Consider the following 23,874-nt stretch of genomic DNA (forward strand, 5'->3'; position numbering starts at 1 on the left):
CCTTCAAGAGTACCTTGGGAATGAGAGGCAGAGGTGGAAAGGCATAGACATGAAGATTGCTCCAACTGAATGAAAGAGCATCCACCTTCCAAGCTGTGGGATGAAACATTTTTGTGCAAAACTTTGGCAACTGGTAATTTAGTGGAGAAGCGAACAGATCTATGTCTGGAGTTCCCCATAACACTGTCAACTTTTGAAATACATGAGGATCCAGTTTCCACTCGTGAGGATCCACTATTTGTCTGCTCAACACATCTGCTAAGGAGTTCTGTGCTCCTGGTAGAAACCTTGCCTGAAGATTGAGGTGTAAACTGAGAGCAGTCTCCCACAAAATCATCGCTTGCCTGCAAAGAGGGTAGAATGGGTTCCCCCTTGCTTGTTGATGTACCACATGACAGTAGTGTTGTCTGTTTGAATCAACACCTGCCCTGGGTGAAGTAAATCCTTGAAAGCCATCAATGCAAATTGGACTGCTAACATCTCCTTCAAGTTGATATGCAAATGTTGAAGTCTGACAGGCCACGTGTCTTGCACCCATTTTCCATTGAGGTGTGCTCCCCAAGCCTTGTCCGAGGCATCTGTCGTTAGAATCTGACTTGCCTCTGGTCGGGTCACAGAGAGTCCCTTGTTTAGGTGACATTCCTGAGCCCACCACAAAAATTCCTTCTGAATGCAAGGTATTATCGGAATGACAGTGTCTAGATCTTGGCAGTGTTGTGTCCATACATTTTGAGATACCATTGAAGCTTCCTCATATGCAGTTTGGCATTGGGAAGCACCAGAATACAAGATGCCATGAACCCCAAGGCTTGAAGGACTGTCCTTGCAGTCAGCCTGGACTGTAGAGACATTTGATTGAAATAAAGAGAAAGGCTTCTTTGTTTGTCCGGGGTCAAAAAAGCCATCTGGGAAGCTGTATTCAGTCTCACACCCAGAAAGCACATGTCCTGAGAGGGTACTAGACTGGACTTTGTTTCGTTCACAGAATACCCTAGGCATCTTAACACTACCATCACATACTGTAGATGATGAAGAAGTTCATCCCTGTCTTGTGCAATAATCAGGCAATCGTCCAAATAAGGATAAATCTGTATTCCTCTTAACCTGAAAAGGCTATCACTGGAGCCAGAACCTTTGTGAACACTCTGGGCAGTAGATAAGCCAAAGGGCAATGCAGAGAACTGATAATGTAAATTTCCAGCCAAAACGCAGGTACCTCCTGCAACTGGGCCTGATAGGAACATGAAGATAAGCCTCTTTGAGATCCAGAGTTACCATCCAGTGATCTTTTCCCAACAGAGGTAAAAGCTGTTGTAACGTCAGCATTTTGAACTTTGGAATGTCCAGATAAGTGTTGAGGATAGATAAATCCAAAATTGGTCTCCACGTGTTCCCTTTCTTTGGTACTAGAAACAGGCGAGAATAAAATCCTAGGCCCACTTCTGACAGAGGAACTGGCTGTATAGCTCCTATTTGAAGAAGTAAAGAAATCTGCTTGTGAGCCTCTATCCTTTGCCGAGGAGGAACGTCTGGCATGCCTTTGAAAGGAGGCAATGTATGGAAATAGAACTTGTAGCCTCGGTTTATAATGTCCAATACCCATTTGTCCTGGGTGACTAAAAGCCAGTTTTGCTTGAAAAGTGCTAACTTTCCTCCCAAAGGAGCTGCCAGGCAAGAGGAATCTTGCAGCTGAAAATGCAGGTCATTGGGCCTGTTTACGAAAGGACTGGCCCCTGCCCTCACCTGCAGATTGTGCAGGCGAACTCCAAGTTCTAGGCCTGAATGTACTGTGAGCTCTGCCCCTGCCACGCCTAGATCTACCCCTAGACTGAGAATCAGAAGAAGGGTACGTCCACCCCTTAGTAGGCCAATTTCTACTAAACTTTGGAGGTTGCACCTGCAAAAAATCTTTAACAGTCTGCATAGACTTAGCCTTGTCTTCCATTTTCTTCAAAACCGACTCCACAGGGGGACCAAACAAAACTTCAGACTGTAAAGGGGCATCCAGAATTCTAGTTTTAACATGCTCGGACAAATTCTGATCCTTAAGCCAGGCGTGCCTACGAAGAACTGAACCAGTGGCAGCCACCCTAGAAGAGGCCTGTACAGCATCAAAACCACACTGCAAAGAATGCTTACCCACCTGTTCAGAGACATGTACTAAATCCTGCAATTCTTTACACTCTATGCCCTCTGCCAAAGCATCCACTTTAGATTTTAGCTGAGAAAGGAGGAAATTCTGATACTTCAACATATGAAACTGGCAATTTAAAGCCCTCATTGCTAAAGTAGAAGAGGTATACACTTTCTTACCCCATCTATCCAAAGCTCTAGCTTCCTTATCTAGAGGAACCTGATTCTTCACAACAGAGGCTCTAACACCCTTAGGCCCCTGACTAATAGTTTCTGGGTCCGCCCTAGGACTCTTATACAGATATTTATGAGCCTCAGGCACCCTGTAATACCTGTCCGGTTTAACAGGCGCAGGAGGCAAAGAATCTGGATTAAGGGAAGCCTCCGAGAAAACATCTTGAACAACATCCAAAACAGGAGGTATAGCCAATGGTCTATGCTGTGGTAAAAACAAGAATTCCCTAAGCCTCTTCCGAGAATCAGAGAAATCCTGTCCTTCCCACTTAAAATGCTCCCTCATGGAATGCAGAGTTTCTGAAAATGAAAAATCCTCTGGAGGAGAAGCAGAAGGAGTGGAATCCTCTACATCAGAATCCGAATAAGGGAGAAAATCTTGAATATCCTCAGCAGAAGACTCTGAGTCATCTGAGGCCTGATCCAAACTTTCCAACTCTGGCTCCACCCTGGGCCTCTTATCAGGAGGGGGCATAGAACCTCTAATTAAAGTAATCAAATCTTCTGCCATTTTAAGCATGTGCTTTTTAGGCACAGACCCTGAAGAACCTGAAGGGACACCAGAGGAAGGCAAAACAGACCTGCCCTTAGAAGAAGCCCTAGAAATAGAAGCAGAAGGCCTAACCACCTTAGGCATAGAAGGGAGAACAGTAACTTGAGAGGCCCCTTCAGCCTGACCTGATTCCTGGCAGGCCACATCCTGCAAAATCAAAGTTTCCCCCTGAGACTCAACAGAAACTTCAGCCGGATCCACCTGCTCTACTGTAGCTTCTGCAGGACCGGCGTCCAAAACGGACGAATCAACCTGTCTAGGTTTTAAGGATTTGTCTTTGCGCTTCTTCGTGGAAGCGGGCGTCGGAGGATCCGACGGCATAATATAATTACACCGCTTACCAAAGACTAACCTAGCACAATCTAACCTCCTTTTTATAGTGCGCTTATTAAACCTAGCACAAAACCGACACCCGACTACGTCGTGGTCCGGTCCCAAACAAGGAATGCAAAGAGAGTGATAATCCCTATGCGGTATCTGTTTCCCACAAGAAATACAATTATTCACTTTTTCTGACATCCGGTAAGTAACTGAGGCAAGAAAAAACAAAAATATTCCCCAACGGGGTACTTAGCCCAACTTGGTTTCGGTCTGAAACTCGAATTGAAAATTTCAGAACGCCGAACGGCACTTGCAACGCTGCTTCTGCATCGGACCATGCGGCAAAAAAGACTGAGGATATGACGTCGGTCATGCGCTTTTATACCCTGACGCTCTGATGTCAGATCTGAGCGCCCATGACCGACGTCAGCCTAATACTTTGGTATTCGGGCCGACCGAGGACAGCGGACTACCCATATGTAAGGACTGCAGCAATGTGAGATGAAGAACATCAATGCATATAATATAGCTTAGTTAAAGAAAGGCGACTACCATGGAGAATAAATATAACAGTGATGAAAAAGACACCCAGGTTCTTGTACCATTTCACAAAAAGCAGATATGTGGAATGGTTACATAATCCGAAGTGGCAAATGTCAAGGAAGTTAAAAAAACTGTATAAAACTGAGGTTTACATATCTAATGTATTCCATCACCATTCATAATTGATAGTCCATGCCTTTTCTCTGATGCAGTTGTATGAAATTATCATACAAATGTGCACTGCTTTACTTACTACTGAGTAGAAAATGCAGCAGGTGTCCGACACCAAGGAGCAACACAGCTGGTATACACACAGGAGCAGATGTTCCACTGACCATTTCCAGTTGCAGCCAGCTGACTACTTTAGCAAATAAAAACCTGGCTGTCTTTGGGGGGATAAGCATGCTTTTAATTGTAACACACTATTTCCACAAATTACAATCAGGGCATGAAGGCTGTGTAAAACATGGCTTTTGTAGCATATCTGCCATTCCTTCAGAAACGAGCTTTAAAACAGAGGATATGAAACTAGCAAAGCAGCGTGTATGAAAATACCGCACAGACTAACGTTTGAGAGCGAGAAACAGGAACACACGTATCATACTTGTAGTGTCTTTACTTCTCTATAAACAGATTTGTAATAAAGGATTCAACTCCAAAATGACAAACAAGGACACTCGCAGAGGTCAGCTTGGTAAGGGATTTCTGCTCCTTAAATATTATCATTATTGCACAAGTCTCTCACAATGTTTCAGCTTTGCTCCCTCAGGATGTCTATATCTCCTGAGGAAATGCGTGTGTTTGGGACTTAAATCCAGTCTATATCAGTATTATCAGTCTCAAGTTAAAAGACTGGGAGGACTTTCCAGTTGGAAAAAGTGAATCTTGGCAGCCAACGAATCATTATGCATCAGTTGATCAGAATGAGATACGATATAAATATTAATGCTACATGTCTTTTCAGGAACAAAAACTCTGGTAAAACCTTCATTTTATTACTGGGTTTTCAGTAACGACATTCATTTAGAGCTTTCCAGAAGCTGAACCTGCAATGTGTATTTGTAGACATTTCTATACTTCTTTACACACACATTTTGTAATGCAGGACTAACAGTTTATTACTGTGGGATTACTGTTAGAGTTAAGTTATTGATTATATTGAAACTGAGTGGAGGAGAGTTAAAAGTCTGGTTAAGCACGTTGCAGCATCAAGCATTCTGGTAAAAAAAAGGGATATAACTTCAACTGTGCCTCCTATTTCAGAACTGCTGGCTGTCTTGTGATGCAGAGCACTGGATTTTATAATACAAGTATTAATCAATAGTAATAAGTAATCAGTATTCATCAATAGTAATAAGTAATAAATATTAATCAATATTAAGTATTCATCAATAGCAATAAGTAAGAAGTATTCATCAATAGCAATAAGTAAGAAGTATTAATCAATAGTAATAACTAGAAAGTATTAATCAACAGTATTAAGTAATCAGTATTCATCAATAGTAATAAGTATTATTCAACAGCAGTAAGTATTCATCAATACGCAGGAGGTTAACCAGAATGACAATACAAATCATTGTTTAAGATATTTGCAAACGTTTCCCAGTGTTCACAGATAATGTCATAAAATAACATTACATATCGATAATTAAGACTCTGTATTTATTTATTCTTTTTTTTGACTGGATTAGTCCCACTAATCTAGTTGCCTCTTTTTATGGGGAGAGCAGAGGTGGAATTTATACTACTATACTAGGGGAAATTTAGCCAGGGCATCAGGAAACTGTTCCCATTCTTTCCAATAGGTGCAGTGGGATCATTTACATCCACTTGAACTACCATCAACTCAAGCAGATGAGATTAACATCTCATCTGAATGATAGTACACTCAGAAGTACTGCACCATCCCCCCAAATGCTGCACTGCACTGTGAGCAATCCAGTCACCTGGAGTGGGAAAATTACCCACAGCCTAGCAGTTTTCCAACACCAAAGGCAAGTGTGTTTCCTGTTGTGCTACTGACACTGCTCATTTTTAACAGAAAACAGTGATATTGTAAGTTATGGTTTACTAGCTGGCATCAGAAATCTCAACAGCTGGAGCTCACATCAAAAGCATAAAATCTTCTTTAAGTCTATAAAACTCACTGTGATTTCTAAAATTATGGGTGCATATCAAACAGTAAACAAGCAGCTGGGACGTGACAAGTATCCAGCTCTGAAAAGACTTTTCTTCACATGCAATCTTCATGAAGTCCTGTATTTTTCTATTATGCAATTAACAACATGTAATTTTTCTATCACACACCTCAACGACATGTAACCTACCCATCCCTCATACAATTTGCAGTTTTGTACTAAATCACTGATAACTGAGTCACTACATTTTGACAGGTATTTGGATTTCAGAGTTCATGTCCTTCAGAAAATGTACGTTAATACAAAACCTGTGATTCAAGCAACTTTATTAATTTATAACAGCAATATTTAATATCTGTCCCAGATTATGGGACTTTGTCCCACCATTATTTCTGGCTTTGTCCAGAATTCTTGGAATAAGATGTTGTAAGGTATGTCACCTTAGGCACTTGCAATATGCCAACACTCCAAACACTGTACATAGAGGCACATAATCTTCTACTCACCCAAGCACATCTCCATCAATATCATACGTGCACACACACTAAAAGACAGGGGAGGGATGCTGGCATACTCCCCACATATTAATTACAGAAAGCTCTGCTTCATACTATCCATCTTCATGGTACAATTCATTAACATTTTAATAGCCAAAACTGAGAACTTTGAAGCATTTTGCTTATAAACATTCCAGTTTTATAACTGTGCTGGTAATATACCCATGATGAAGGAACTATGGTTTGACACATTCCCTATGCTCATCTACACCATGGGAAAAATATTTAATTATAAAGCACAGTGCATGGAGCACCACCTTTCATACAAATCTTGTTAAAAAAACATTTTCAGCCATGATGACTTTTCCAAAGTTATTCAGCCTAGTCAGTTGTAGAATGCTGAATTATAAAGACTAATGTCCATGAAACAATCAAATTAACAGTTAGTGCTCTGGATTAAGGCTGTTGTTAATGAGCCATTTCTTGTAGTCCTAAGTTTGATTCACTCAACGTCCATTTGCTTACTTGTGCAAATCTTTGCAAGTCCCTTAAATAGACAATGCTCTGTGACAATTGAGAAAACTGAGCTAGATTCCTAGAAATCAGGTCTAATAGCTACATATGAAATTTGCTTTTATTTATTGAAATTTTTTAGGTCATTATTATTAATAGTGAACATCTAAAATTTCTTCACAATACATTACAAAAATGCATCACATTAATAATAAAGTATAAACATATAACATATGAACTATACAAGACCCTTAATTCCTACCTCAGGCATGCAAACCTTGTATGTTAAATGACTCCCACATGTAACACTATGAACCAAAATGCAGTAGTTCTTTAATTACACATTAAAACACTTCTAGTGCCTCAGTTGAAAAGCCTTTAAAGAAGATGACATCACACAATGTGTATTTACAATATATACCTAAAAATATACAATTAAATTAATTAAAAAATAAACTAACCTTCTCTTTCGGCTGTTCCTGTTAGGGGTTGCCACAGTGGATCATCTGTTTCCATTTCTTCCTGTCCTCTGCATATTGCTCTGCCACACCAACCACCTGCATGTCCTCTCTCATCACATCCATAAACCTTATCTTAGGCCTTCCTCTTTTCCTCTTAACTGGCAGTTCCATCCTTAGCATCATTTTCCCAATATACCCAGCATCCTTCCTCAGCACATGTCCAAATCAACACAATCTCGCCTCTCTGACTTTGTCTCCAAACCATCCAACCTGAGCTGACCCTCTAATATACTGATTCCTAACCCTGTCCATCCTTGTCACACCCAGTGCAAATCTTAACATCTTTATTTATTTTTATTTATTTTATTTATTTTACATTTGTTAACCGGGATAGTCCAGCTGGATACATGTCCATGTTCAGTGGAGGCCTGGGGAGAAAAGCTCCAAAGAGACAATTTTACATAACATACAGACAAACTTGGGTACATATTTCATCTAGATCCATTAGGGTATCTAGTTATTGACACTTATAGGTATAAACTACACACAGATACAGTTTACAATATTCAAACAGTTTTACATTGTTCATACTAACACTGTTACATGTATGTCATCATACCTCTGATGTGGTATACATTTATATGCAGGTAACAGATAGGACTCTAGTTTAGGATAATAGTTACAACAGTATTGGAGTGGATCAGGTATTAGTCTGGAGTTGAACAGGGACATAGCCATTTGCTGCTGAGGTAGTTGTAGATAACCTCCCTACCTACATTTAAAAAAGCTATCAGGGATATGGATGTAGGCAGGGAGTTCCAGACTTTGGCCACATAAGAAGAGTAAAGGGAGTCACCAGCATGGTTGTTGGATCTAGTAACAGCAGTTGAGTGGAGTTGCCTAGGACAGGAATATTGTTGGACAATGTTAGCCAGTGAAGGTGATAGATTTTGTTGATAGAGTAGCTTGTGAGTAGTAACCAGCTGACTATGAATAAGTAAGTTTGGTAGTTCAAGCCAGCCCAATTGGTTTAGGCAGTGATGTGTTCTGTAGGAGTTGTTGTTGGCAAATTTGGCTATCTGATTATAGCAGGTGGTCATTTTATTGATTTCTGGTTTGGATAAGTTAATCAAGATGGGTGAGGCATACAGTAGTGTTGAGAGAAGGTGTGTACGTGCAGTTGTAGTTCTAGCATTATGGGTCAGGAATGCTTTATGTTTGTAGAGGCTACCTAGCTTTTTCTTAGTATTTTTAATGCCCAGATTAATGTGTACATCAAATTTGAGCTTGTTGTCAATAGTAATACCTAGTAGTTTTGTCTGAGTTTCAGGTGATATGGGGGTACCGTTATTTGAGTGGATAGTAAAGGTGCAGGTGGGGGCAGTTATAGTTGAGGGATGAAATAGCAGGAGCTTGTTTTTTTGGGGGGGTTGAGTATCAAGCCATTCTCAGTGAGCCATGTTTCCACTGAGTAAAAGTTATCCTGGGTCTTTTTATGGAGGTCTGGTAAAGTAGGGGCGCTACATATTATAGTTGAATCATCTGAGTATTGTATAAGGCTTGAACTTTTTGCCACTGAGTGGAGATTATTTGTAAAAATTGAGAACAGCAGTGGGCCCAGTATAGATTCCTGAGGTACTCCGAGTGTTACAGGTAAGAGTGGAAACAAGTTATTATTCCATAGTACTGCCTGTTGTCTATTGTTGAGGTAATTTGTAAACCAGGAGACTGATGAGTTATCCAAGCCTAGGTTTACAAGATGGGAGGTTAGTTTTTCATGGTTAACCATATCAAATGCCTTTGATAGGTCTAGGAAGAGGGCTGAAGAAAGCTTACCATTATTCCTGTTGTGGTTAATGGTATCTATGAATGCTAGCAGGGCGGTGGTTGTCCTATGTCCTGGCCTTTGATAGGTCTAGGAAGAGGGCTGAAGAAAGCTTACCATTATTCCTGTTGTGATTAATGGTATCTATGAATGCTAGCAGGGCTGTGGTTGTGCTATGTCCTGGCCTTTGATAGGTCTAGAAAGAGGGCTGAAGAACGCTTACCATTATTCCTGTTGTGATTAATGGTATCTATGAATGCTAGCAGGGCGGTGGTTGTGCTGTGTCCTGGTCTTTGATAGGTCTAGGAAGAGGGCTGAAGAATGCTTACCATTATTCCTGTTGTGATTAATGGTATCTATGAATGCTAGCAGGGCGGTGGCTGTGCTATGTCCTTGCCGAAACCCATGCTGTGTATGAGATATGAGCTCTTGATCAATAAGATGGGTCATTAATTGATGGTGAATACATTTTTCTAATATTTTAGCAAGTGGGGATAATATTGCTATTGGTCTGTAATTTGATATGTCATAAGAATTTCCCCCTTTGTGTAGGGGTATGATATAGGCAGTTTTCCAGATCAAGGGTACTAAACCTTCTGAGATGGATCGGTTTATTAGGATTGAGACTGGTTTAGCCATTTCATTTGCTGCTAGTTTTAAGAATTCATTGGGGAGGGAATCTGCTGCTAGTGTTGTTGGTTTCAGTTGAGATAGTAGTTTTCTTATATAGGAGGTTGAGGTGGGTTGTAGCTTAAATATGGGGCTGTTAGGTTTGGGGGGGCACTAGTAGTATTTGTAAAGGTTTGGTTTTGGGCAAGGGCAAGTACAGTCTCAGTAAATAATGAGTTAAATGATTCAGCTATATTTTCTTTAGTTAAGCCTGTTGTTGGGGGTGGGATAGTGGTTTTTCCAGGGTGTAGTAACCTGTTTAAGCCTGCCCAGAATTTTTTTAGATTGTTTGAGTGTTGGGTTTGATGGGTTATAAAGTAATTTATTTCATCTTGCATTACTAGTTTCTTAGTTAGATTTCTGATCTGTTGGCATGCTTGCTGTGTTCCTGGGTTTTTGTTGGACCTCCAGGCTGTTCAGGCTCTATTCCTTTCTTTTATTTTTTGCCTTGCATGCCTATTTAGTATCTCTAGGAAGGTAGAGTTAAAGTGTTTGATAGCTTCGTCTAGGGGTAGATAATACAGTTGTGACCAGTTGTAGAGCTTTAGATCTTGTAAGAAGTTTGGTAAGTTGAAGTGTTTTTTTTGTTTCTTATTGTTTGGAGTATGGGGATTTGGGGATGGTGGGAGTTATATTTGAGTAGGAAGGTAGTTTGATGGTCGCTTAATGAGTCAGGAAGGGTACCTGCTAAATATGAGCAAGGTATTTTGTTTAGTAAAATCCAGTCTAAAAGTGTTTCTCTTTTACTATTTTTGTCAACTTTAGTGGGTTCTTTGATTAGTTGAGAGAAGGTAAGTAGGTTGATATGATTAGTGGGAGCCTGGGAAGAGCATGTGAGCCAGTCAATATTAAAATCCCCTAATAGAATAGTTTCTTGTGGCCAGGTTTGTGATAGCCATTGTAGTAAATTTTCCATGATGGGGATATTATTGCCTGGGGGGGAATATAACCTGTTACTAAGTTGATAGTTTTGTTGTTACCTATTTTGAGCTTAGTTAAGAGCATTTCTGCCTTGTCCAAGGGGGGTAAAGTCAACTCAGTTTTAGCTATGGACAGAGTATTTTTATAAAGTAGAGCGATGCCTCCACCTTTTTTCTTTAGTCTATCTTGTCGAAGGATACTGTATCCAGGTGGTAGGATCTCTGTATCCATGGTAATTTGTTTTAGCCATGTTTCTGTTAAACTGATTATATCTGGGAGATATTGTGAGATTAGAGTATGAAGCTTATGTATCTTTTTATTGATGCTCCTGATATTTAGATTTGGAAGGAGTAGACTATTTGCTGGTTTGGTATTGATTTGGGTTAGTTTGGGAGGTTGTGTATTAGTAGGATGATTTGTATCATAAGGACCTAGGTTAGGGTGGATATCTCCATCATTTAATGGTTAACATTTTTTTGTAGTATTTTCACTATCTTTTGCAGTATTGATATGTATTTGTGGGTAATAACAGATTTGGGGTAGGTGTTGATGGGTTTAAGAAGGGTATAAGTAGTGGCAGTGGTTTTGAATAGGGTGGGGCTTATCATTAGGGAGTATGTAGAAGGGATGGAAGAGATAATGGATGTGGATTTATGGGTGAAGGAAGAGTCGTTTTGTATTGAATAGTTGTAACAAGTGATGTGGTAGGTAAATGCTAGAAGAAGTAGTAGGGTCATTTGCTGGAGGACGATATTCATAGTAATTGGCCTTGGTTAATTGACAAGAATGAACTGGAGTGATGTAATTAAATATATGAGGGTAGTAAGGGTGTGATTGGTAACAGGAAATGCAGAGGATGGGAAGGATGTTGATTGGATGTAAGTTAATTGTGGGAGGGACTGGACAGGTATAAGTGTAGTTGATGTGGGGGGGGTGAGATTTGGGGGTAGGGTAGGGGAGCAGAGTGAGCCCGCAGGGCGAATGGAGTGGGTAGAGCAAAGTAGTGAAGTAAGAAGGCAGGTAGTGAGGAAAACAATCAGAGATTTGGAAGATAAGTTCAAAGTAAAGTATACGAGGAGGTCAGGGGCTTACAAGTGGTGAGATGTGAAGAAAGATAAGAATAAATTCAGAGAGACAAGGGCGAGTAAAGGTGGTACCAGAGGCAGGAATAAAACAACTTAGGTTTGAGGACTTGTTTTGTGACAACAAAGTAACTGGTAGGTTGTAATGTTATACTGACCTCTAGTGGTTATTCCTTGTAACATCAATAGTGATATCACAGGGGGGAGATTGAGAGAGTTGTAGGGAAAGGAGAGGAACCAATAGAAATCCAGGGGGGGAGAGTTAGAGGTTAGATTAATGGATGGTATTGAGGATAGTGTGTGGGAGACTATGGCTGCTGGTATTCCTGATAGGGACCGCTCCCTTAAACTAATAAAAACAGGAATTGGTTGCAGTTGTAGAAGATAAGGAGCAGGTTACACATACTTTTTAACTACAGTTCCTGCCTCATAGGCCAGTACAGCACAGGGACGACAGTGGTCCTTTTTCTGAGCTGGGATGAGGTAGCAGAGTTTGATTATGAAGGGGCACAGTATCTGGGGAGGTTTACCCTGGCAGGAGGGTTACAAGCTTTAAGAAGAAATGAAGAGAGGGAAGAAAGTGTTAAAAAGATACACAATGCAGAGGCAGGCAATACTTCGTTTAGTCTTACAAGAATCTACTAACTCTGACACTTTCGGCTCTGACTCCTGCCTTTTTGTCAATGCCACTGTCTCCAACCCATACAACATAGCTGGTCTCACTACCCTCTTGTAGACCTTCCCTTTCACTCTTACTGGTACCAGTCTGTCACAAATCACTCCTGACACTCTTCTCCACCCATTTCACCCTGCCTGTACTTTCTTCTTCACCTCTCTTCCACACTCGCCATTACTCTGAACTGTTGATCCCAGGTCATCCACCTTTGCCAACTCTACTCCCTGTACCCTCACTATTCCTCTATCTTCCCTCTCATTCACACACACATATTTTTAGTCCTGCGGACCTTCATTCCTCTCCTCTCTAGAGCATATCTCCACCTCTCCAGGGTCTCCTCAACCTGGTCCCTACTCTCACTTACAGATTACAATGTCATCTGCAATCATCATAGTCCATGGGACCTCCTGTCTGATCTCGTCTGTCAACCAGTCCATCACCATTGCCAATAAGAAAGGGCTCAGAGCTGATCTTTGATGTAATCCCACCTCCACCTTAAATGCATCTGTCACTCCCACTGCAGACTTCACCACTGTCACACTACCCTTGTACATATCCTGTACCACTCTTACATACTTCTCTGCCACTCCAGACTTCCTCATACAATACCACAACTCCTCTCTAAGCACCCTATCATATGGTTTCTCCAAGTCCACAAAGGCACAATGCAACTCCTTCTGACCTTCTCTTTATTTCTCCATCAACACTCTCAGAGCAAACATCGCATCTGTAGTGCTCTTTCCAGGCATGAAACCATACTGCTGATCACTAATCAATCATCACCTCCCTTCTTAACCTAGCTTCCACTACTCTTTCCCATAACTTCAAGCTGTGACTGTTCAGTTTTATCCCTCTGTATTTACTACAGCTCTGCACATTTATCCCTCTGTATTTACTACAGCTCTGCACATCACCGTATACTAACTCAATAAATGTATATTAAATACTTCCATTTACTTTCCCTTTTCAATCCTTTAGATACCAGTATCCCGTATTTTAAAATCTATGCAATTATGGTACAAAAATCTTCCTTTAATTAAATGTTGCTCTCCTGATCACATTTTCATTTCAGCAAAACTGTAGGGTGTAAAATATTTTTATTAAAAAATTCACTACACTGTCTGGCTTAATGTTATATCTCATTTAATCTATCATTTAATTTTCTCTTTGTTTCTCCAATATAAAATAATTTACATGGACTTTTTAGAGGGTATACTATCTGCATTGAATTGCAAATAAAAAAAATTATCTGAAAGGGAACTCCATTAATAACTGAAAGGTTGGGTGCTATATTAATACAGACAGAAAAAGAACTGCAGGGGTGTGTTCCCCTACTGCACGGATATAATGATATACTCATTTGATTGTTGAAAACAAAAAATTTATCAGATATTTTGATATAAAAAGTATTCTCTCTCTCCTGCAAGAAATAGCTGGGGTTTATTATCTTGTGCCAGTATAGGTCATGCTGTATTAACCACTTGTATAATGTTAGTAGCCAATAAATTAAATTCCATCACAAAATATATCTGCCTTAGTAGTTGTTCCTTAAGTTAAAGTTAAAAAACACCTTTTACTTAAAAAAATCCCTTTGAACATTAATCAAAGCTGCTTTCTGGCAATATACTAAAATATAACAAATATATACATTCTGTATACTACATATGATACAATTACATTTCACAAACAGATGTGTAATTTTGTACTTCCTGCAGGTAATCTTGACGTCTGCTACAACCCATTTTGCTTTTAACATTTCACCATATAGGAGTGAATGAATTAAATTACTAGGATGAAAACTATTTGCATTAATAAAATCCATTGTACCTGTAGATTTCCAGTACAACTTAGAATGCACCTTATTATTCACAGACTCAGAAAGCAATGTCTAAATAATGAACATGTGTCTCATGTAAAATTAGGTCAGTCCCATTCAATTCATGATTAAAAATTTCTTAAAAAGCATATGAATACAATTTTAAAACATAGGAAATAGAAACCACATCATTCAATATAGGAAAGCTGTAAGCATTTTAAAAAAAATCTGCCACTACAATTCTCTTTTCTCCAAATATCCATACCATTGCCCCTATAAGGTTTTTTCTACCCTTTCCACCACAAAAAATAAAATAAAATGTGCATAGAAAATGTTGGTGCTTAAATAAAGCATTGTTCTTAAATTGCACAGTGTCAAGCAGGTGCTCATATATGTGTTCTCTGAACTTCCTCTCAGTTTTACCAATGTAGAATGAAGGATGTTGCTAACATTTAGCTTAACTCCATAAAAAATTACAATTGAAATGACTTCTTGCTTCTACCTGCTGATGTTGAATACAAACAGAATCCCCTATAAAATGTAGCCACACTGGGAACGGTTTCCACATTTAGAATTACCCTACTTAGTAGTGAAGTAAATGGATTGGGTCTTGGGTACCTGTTCCAAATAATCTTTAAAACATTTGCCCCCTTATATACAATACAAGGCTTTAACCCACTTTTTCCTGAAGGTCATTATTAAAAAAGAATAACATTTGCCCCTACTATATATGACACAAGACTTTAAACCCACTTTTTTCCTGAAGGTCATTATTAAATAATAAACCTCAAATCGCTTTGGACTATTGAGGTTATATGTTATAACCATAGCCTTATGTCATCAGGTCTCTTCTATAAACAGATAATGTCCTCACCTCCAATGCACAAAGTACAAGGTTCGAACCTGACTGGCTAAATGCCTGTTTGGAGTTTGCATGTACTCCCCGTGTCTCTGTGGGGTTTTTCCCACATCTGAAAAATATGCAGAATCTTTCCATCTCAAACTCACCAATGAATGGAGCTGTGGGTGGCATCACACACTCTACATGATGCCCTATAGGGGGAAGACTTGTACAGACCAACCGCTTTGGGCATCTACTGTGGTGTGCAGTATCCTCCGGATAGCACAACATGGAAGACAGACTGCATACCATGGCAGGGCTAGCCACTCAACCATGTTAAATATAGCTGTAGGTAATTCAGTCATGTTGACTAATGTCAACAAATGGGCATTTGTAGTTTATTGGTAATTAGTTGGTTGAGGACCCGGCATAATCTGATACATGAAAGGGACCCATGCTAATGGTAGAAGTGGTGTATGTGCCCCAACTGGCCATATAGAAGGGCAGTGCAGTTGCAGGAAGAGGACAGACTAGAAATGGTGTGGGAATTATGGTGAGAGAGAGACTTCAGAAGACAGTGAGGGGTGTCATCAGAATTAGTGATAGACTCATGGCAATCAGACTCCAGCCTAATGATAGACATCACAAGCAGGGTTGTGATAGTGAATAAATGAGTGCATTCATGCAGCAGTTGCAGGACCTGCTAAATAAAGCAAGACAAAATGAATTGGTGTTGATAATGGGTGACCTGAATGCGCATATTGGTAGTCAGAATAGGATATGAGGACTGCCTGGGTCTACATGGGTGTGGCAACAGGAATAAAGGAGAGGCCATTCTAGACTTCTGTCTGGCAAATGGCTTGATAGTAGTCACAGATGGTTCAGAAAGAGAGAGAGTCACAAGATCACATACAAGAGTGTCCAACATGTAGCTCAGGTAGATTTCCTACTATTAAGGAAAGGGTACTGGCTTTTAGAATCAGTGATTGCAAAGTCATCCCCAGTGAAACAGTCAGCCCACAGAATCAATCACTGGTTTCCACAGTCAGCTGCAAGCAATGGTCAAAGAAGGTTGTAAGGTCAAGAGAGACCAGGCTGAAGACCTAGAAGTCAACTGGAGAAAAAACACATTTCAAGGAATTACTCGGGGCTCTAGCACCCCAAGAATAGGAGGATATAGGTGGAATTAAAGAAGAATGGCAGTGCACTCTACTAGCTTCAAGAAAGTGACTCAGCTGGTGGCACAAAGAAACTGCATCAGGTTGTAAGACAAAGGCAGAACGATAAAGAAGACAGACACCCTTCATAAGGGATGCCAGCAACAACCTGCTCACCAGTCCACGAGACATCAAGGGCAGATGAAAGAAGTACTACCAGCAGTTTCTTAATGAAGAAAATATGCAGGTGCTGTAAGCCCCAGACAGCCTACAATGAGAGAAGAGGAGGAGCCCACCCTAGAAGAAGAAAGAATAGCACTAAGGAAAATGAAGTCTGGGAAAGCAGCAGGCTCAGATGAGGTCACAGCAGATATGCTCAAGCTGTTGGGTGACACAGGAGAGAAATGGCTGCTCAGCATACTCATAGTAGTGTGGACAGAAAGGCGTATACCAGATGACTGGAGAATACACATAGTTGTGCCACTGTACAGGAACAAAAGGGACATCCACAATTGTGGGCAGATTAGAGGCATCTAACTCCTGTCACACTGTATGAAACGTCTGGAGAGGGTGACTGATAAACAGATACACACAGTAGTTTGAATTGAGATGAGGATGCAGCACAACTGACCCAATGTTTGTAGTGATGCAGACAGTTGAGAAGAAGCTAGAGATGAGGAAACAGTCCAACTGTGCTTTCCAAGACTTGGAGAAAGCATATTACAAGGTCCCAAGAAAGCTGATTTGGGCAGTACTGTAGTGGTTCAAAGTCCCAGAAACACTGGTAGAATTAGTGCAGACTATGTAAAAGGACCTAATGACTCAAGTACAAACAGTGTTTGGTCTCAAAGAGGAGTTTCCAATAGGAGTGGGTGTGCACTAGGGTTCAGCTCTGAGCCCACCACATTTATACTGGTGAAAGACTACATTAGCAAACAGGGTGAAGGGGACAGATCAACAAAGTTGCTGTATGCAGATGATGTGGCAGTACAAGCAGACTCTGAGCAAGAATTTCAGCAAAGGATAGGGGAATGGAATGCAAATGTGTAGGCACATGAGATGAAACTAAGTACAGATAAGACAGTGGCAATGGCAGCATATCTGGAAAATCAGAAGTTGAGAATTAAGGTTCTCTGGTTCGATCCTTGGCTGGGGTGCATTCTGTGCGGAGTCTGCATGTCCTCCCTGTGGTTGCGTGGGTTTCCTCCGAGTGCTCCGGTTTCCTCCCACATCCCAAAGACATGCTGTAGGTGGATTGGATACTCTAAATTGGCCCTAGGCATGAGTGCGTGCATGTGTGTGCCTTCTGTGGAAGGTTGGGCACTGGGATGGCAACTTGACACCGTAAAACTCCACTGCGGACAGGTGATCTACTGTGGTGACCCCTAACGTGGAAAAGCCAAAAGAAGAAGTAGTTGAGAATAAGATAGAAAGGAAGATAGTGGAGCAGGTTAACAACTTCAAGTATCTGGGAGGGATGGTTGAAGAGAAGGGAAGTCTAAATGAAGAGGTCAAAGCTAGAATCAGAGGGGCTACAGCCAACTAGCATAGAGTGTCAGGTATAATGTATGACAGAAGAATGGCAAAGAAACTGAAAAGTAAGGTGTACAAAACAGTGGTGTGACCAGTACAACTGTATGGTACAGAAACCTGGGTAGTAAAGGCAGAGCAAATGAGAAAGCTAGAGGTGATGAAAATTAAGTGCCTGAGAAGGGCAGCAGGATGCACTCTGTGGGGCAGACAAAGAAATAAGGACATAACAGCAGAAGCCAAAGTAGCTCCAATTGCAGAAAAGATCAAAGAGAACAGATTATGGTGGATTTGGCAAATGTGCAGAAAACCATAAGACAATATGAAGATTTGGAACAGACAAGATAAGAGCAAATAAGGGCATCCACCAAAGAAGAGGATGGCCTGTGTAACAGAAGATCTGTAACAGTCAAGCATGAGTGTTGAAGAAGGCAGGAGTGTGGCATTGAATCAAAAGATGGCCACAGTTAAATGCAACACCCTGACCTCATGTAGACAAAATGGGAAGAAATGCATTGATGATGATGATGGTCTGTTTGTTATTATTAAATTCAATGGTATGTAACAAAGGCAAAAATACCCCTGGCCTCTATTTTATCACCACCTCCTCCATAATAGATCTAAAAAACTATTAATAAACATCTAAAACAATTTGTCACATTCTAACTAAAAAGTCTGTAATTCTGAATCCTAATTCTGAAGCCATCTTGGCCAGTCCTACAAACTGGCCCTTAACAATGGCTTTTGTTGATGTATGGGGTGGTAACTACCATTGCAAAGAAAAGAATCAGAATAAATTGACGTCCTGTAAATGGTATAAACCAGCCTGTGGTTAACAAAATATTTACTAATTAATACATCCAAATAATTAATGGAATCCTTTGTCCACACTGTAAGCAGATTTAATACATTTTAATCTTGGGTAATGAATCTTGCCAAATAATAAATATACCATCCAATAATCTAGTACAGAACTATTATAACCTAATGGTTTTCTTTAGTGCAACTTCTGTCCATTCCATGATCTTTAACCACTTGACAGAGGAATGGATTTCAACTTGTAAAAACAAACAAAAGTCGCTAGTGTTTCTTGAAAGGTTTCAACAACTATAAAACCTTACATTATAATAAAAAAAAAGAAAGAAAAAAAATACTGAGCATCTTTTTTACAGCTCCACTGAAACTTAGGGTTGCCACCTTTCATCGTGGCTAACACCGGAGTAAAGCCACACCCCTCATGTCACCAGTAACCCCACCCCTCTCCTGCCCACATTCCGCCCATTTTTGTGACATCATGAGGACGTCATTCAGTGGGGAGCGCCCTATTTTTTCATTCCTGCTGCCTACTTTTGGCTGATTTACAATGCTTTTCTGTAAAAATGCATAGTAAATCAGCCGATTTACAAACTTCAATAGTCTGTTTCCTTTTAAAAGAAAGTAAAAAAATACACTGTATGCCTGAACACATTTGTAAGATTTACTGGCATTAAATTAATTTACTGTAATACTGGTCAACAAGGTGCAAAGCATTCTATGTACACATTCAAACTGTACCAAATGTCATTAAGTATTTATAGTTACTAATTAGAACTATACTTTTGATAACATCTCTCAGTTCATACTTCCTGACGTAACCTGTGGGTTATCTGCTATATAAATATGACTGCCACAACCCTGCTCCTCTGTCTGACCAACTGTCTTACTCAGATTATGGCATTCATTTCATTAACATTGTTTATGACTGCAAAACATTAACAAATGTTTGTATTTTTGAATCTCATTGTACATGTATATACTGTCTCCTTTGTCTGTAAATTTGTAATGCAATGTGTATTCTTATGGTGTACTGCATCCTGGGCTGAAACTGAAAATGGTCAACTTTTGATCACTGCTATACCCCAGTTAACAAAAGAAAAACATAATATCAAGTCAACATATTCACAGCAGCAATATCGTTAGAATTCAGACTGCAACAAAGAAAGCGCAAACTGGACTTTTTCTATTAGTAGAGCTAACTCGGGATCAGTAAAGCAGACCACTGCCACAAAGTTTCTAGGAACTTTAAGAACCAGGTAAGTGATACATGATCAAAAATTAAAGTAAGAAAACATTCATAAGGAAGTTAAAGCACAACTGTTTTGTACCATAAACATGTGTATATGCGAATGCCTACCCAATCTTAGTCTCGAACAGTCATTGAGTAAGAGTATAGAAAGGAACACTGACCTATCACTGTTTGTGCATTTCAGCCTCCAGATCATTTATTTGATGTTGACAACTTGGATAATGAAATATGTGCACCCCTGTTTGATAACATCTCTCTTCTTATACCATTTTCCATAGATGAAAGTTTTTAAGTAGCAGACCCCTCTTGCCTCTTCACGGAACTGCTAGCTTAAAATTTGAGTGCAATTAGATTTCCATGCTGGTGGTGTTGTAAGCACACATGCATGATTCTCGTAACTTAAAGGAGAAGATGGTGCTAATATCGCAATCAACCTGCTGCTGCAGCTGTAAAAGTGGGAGGGTGCTCGCTCTCATGGCGTTGGTGGCACAAAACCCGGACTTCATGTGTCCAGTTTTGAATGATATTTGTTAACCAGACAATTTCTTAGAAAACCGGACAGTCCGGTCAAAAACCAGACAGCTGGCAACCCTAGTCATGATGACTAATTACATAAATCTGGAGTTAAAAGGAAGCACTATATTTCCAAAATGGCAGTAAGGTGCTGTAAGAAAGGGAAACGCACATTTATATTACACCATGAGATAGACCCCTCAGCTGTCCCTATTTTGGAGGAACATTCCTATTTTCAAGCCTGGTTTATCCCTGTACATGATGTACTTATTTTTGAAGGTATGTCCCTACTTTCAGGCTTGATTTACCCCTTCTCACAATTTTCTAAATCACACACATGTGATTTTTAAAATTGTCTAGTACACACAAAGCAACACCACATGACCATAGAGAAAGAGGAGACACATCTTACAGCTGTCCTTTTCAGAAGTAAAAATAAATTACCTTGTGTAGAAGAGTCCATACAGTGCATTAAAGCCTACACTGTCTGATAATGTGCTTATAAGTTTCATCAGGTTTATCACTCTCTGCCTCTTAAACGTCTGTTTTGAAGTAGTACCCCACTTTACTACTAAAATCGGGAAGAGTTATGCACTATTTGGTAATCATACTAATTAGTTAACCAGGTTTTGGCTGGATGTATCTACTTTTTTAGGGGCCTTTGTGCATATTTTCAATGTCTGCAAGTTGAGAGGTATACTGTGGGGCTGCTGTAAAAATAAGAAACCTTGGCTGAAAAAAAAAAAAAAATCAGAAAACAATGGCTATCTGAACTGTGCAGTTTTACGGTAATGCAAATAATAAATAACGCTAGCCACTCCAGTGCACTTACTCTGCTCTGTAGGTTAAGCTATTATCATAAATGCATTCTTTTTCAGTTCCTGTACATAGCCATCCTTCAACATAACTCCTTCATGAGGGTACAGTTTTACACGGTCACCGGCAAGTAAAATATTATATGTAAAACACAAATACAGCAGTAACGGGATAAGAATACCCACAGAGGTCTGTGTCACTCCTTTAAAAATGTACCACAAGGCTGCATATACAAATACATGCAGATATGTGCACATACAGCCATGAGTGTGTAAATGAGCATGCAAACACATGTACACACACATGGGCGCATACTCAAAGGCATATACAAGTGAAAAGACAGGCACACACACATATACATATATAGTAATATATACATATGTACATACATTTTATATATGTATACACACATATATAGATACAGTGTGTGTGTGTGAGTATATATATATATATATATATATATATATATATGTATGTGTGTGTGTGTATATATATATATATATATATATATATATATATATATTTATGTATGTGTGTGTGTGAGTGTGTATATATTTATGTATGTGTGTGTGTATAGATACACAGATCTCTAACATCATATTAATGTTACAAACTTACTTCATGTGGACAGGCCATACGATCGAAGTTCCACATCGAAAACCAAACAACCACCAAAGTCTGTGTTTTTACAAGGGGGCAAGCCCCACTGCACCCCCACTATACTGTAGTAGGGGAAAACGATAAATTCCCTTATTTCACTGTATGGCGATCTCCATAATAATACTTTGATTTTTTGGAAATTCAATCATATGGTATCAACCATATGAATTTCAACTTTTTAAAAAGTCAGTCTTCTGGACAGGACCCATATATTTACATAAAACATAAGAATAACATTATGTAAACTACAATGAATAACATGAAAGGCACAATAGGGAATGGATTTTCTTGGGCAAGGCCTGGTGAAAGATTTTGCCTCCAACAGTTGCTAACACTTCTTGAAGCAGAGTCATCATATTCACAGTCTCTTCAGGAGTCAACAATGATTCCTTCAGAGAACTTCCTTTAATTTTGAGTAAAATATTAATTTATCTAGAAAATAAAAAAAATGAAGGTATGAATCATACTAGATACTAGTGATGCTGCTTTTTCTTAATGCAATTAGTTCTTGTGATTCAAATTTCCTGTGCTTATTGAATTGCATATTACAGATGTTGTAGCATTTAAATTCTACACACAATGCAAGCAAATAGAAAATGGAAATAAACTAGGCTACCGCTCAAAGAAAACATAGGTTCATAGGAGGTTACTAAGCTAACAGCCCTAGGCCTTTACTAGCCTAGTCATGTTATACCCCATGTTCCCTGACTTTGGCTAGATGATCATTGTTCACAGAGAGAGTCTATGATCAGCACCGAATGCCCCTATCCATGAGGGACATACGTGCCATCCCCAGGGTGAAATTATGGTCTCCCATCCAATTGTCTAGGCTGTATTTGAAAAAGGTCACTGAGGAGCTCTGCTTCATGTGAATCTGGAGTTTATACCAGAGAAGCGGCAATCTCTGGGAGATGTATCTGTCTATCCAGCATGTTCTGTTAAAGTCACAGGCCAGGTTGAGATCTCTACACTGAGTGACTCTTGTCCCATTTGATTTGCAGATGTACAGCATTTCCATTAGGACAAGGTCAGATCCTGTTCTGTATGCCAGGCACAGGTCACCTCTCAGCATCCTGTAGGATAGAGAGTACAGTGACAGGGCTTTCAGTCTTTCCATGTAGGTCATGTTTTGGAGGGCCTGAATTTTCTTGGTGAGAAACCACTGTGGTCTCTCCAGCTGCTGAATGTGTCTGCTGAGGTACATGCAAAAAGGGAGCATTGTACTCTATTAGTGGTCTGATGAGGTACAAGTACAGAGGAGTTACAACATCCTTAGTCTTGGATGTGATCCCTTACGTACGAGATGCGCAACACAGAAAGCTTTTCTTACCAATGTGAGCACATGGTGATTGAAGTTTAGATTGCTATCAACCTGTGTTCCCATACCAGGTATGAACTTGGGGGGGGGGGGGATTGCTGTCAATTTTGTAATTTGTATGGACTTCGGTTTGCAAAGGGGATAACAACACTTTTCTGCATTTAGTTTTAGTCTGTGGCTTTGGCACCAATCATTTGTCTGTGTTAGCCCCTTTTGTAATATGTTAACATCATTTGGAGACTCAGTGATTGCACGCAGTTTGCAATCATCAGTGAACTTGGTAAACCACAGGCCATCTACTTTCACCTAGACTTCCAAGAAATGCATTCCAAACAGTAGAGGGCCCAGCAGAGAATCTTGTGGTATGCCACTGGTAACTGGTCTACTGGTAGAGGTGGAATCCCCAACTTTGACAGTATGCATTCTGTCTGTGAGATAGTTGGCTATCCATCTAGTGATGTATGGGTTAATTCCCAGCTGGGAGAGTTTCTCAATGATACCCAAGTGGGGGACTGTGTCAGAAGCCTTGGCTAAGTCAAGATAGGTGGTAAGTACTGTTCTGCCTTCGTCCATGGCTTTGGTGACATTCTTG

The sequence above is a fragment of the Protopterus annectens genome, chromosome 9.part0 (genome assembly GCF_019279795.1).
Source record: "Protopterus annectens isolate FY-2018-M chromosome 9.part0, PAN1.0, whole genome shotgun sequence".
Taxonomy (NCBI): Eukaryota; Metazoa; Chordata; order Ceratodontiformes; family Protopteridae; genus Protopterus; species Protopterus annectens.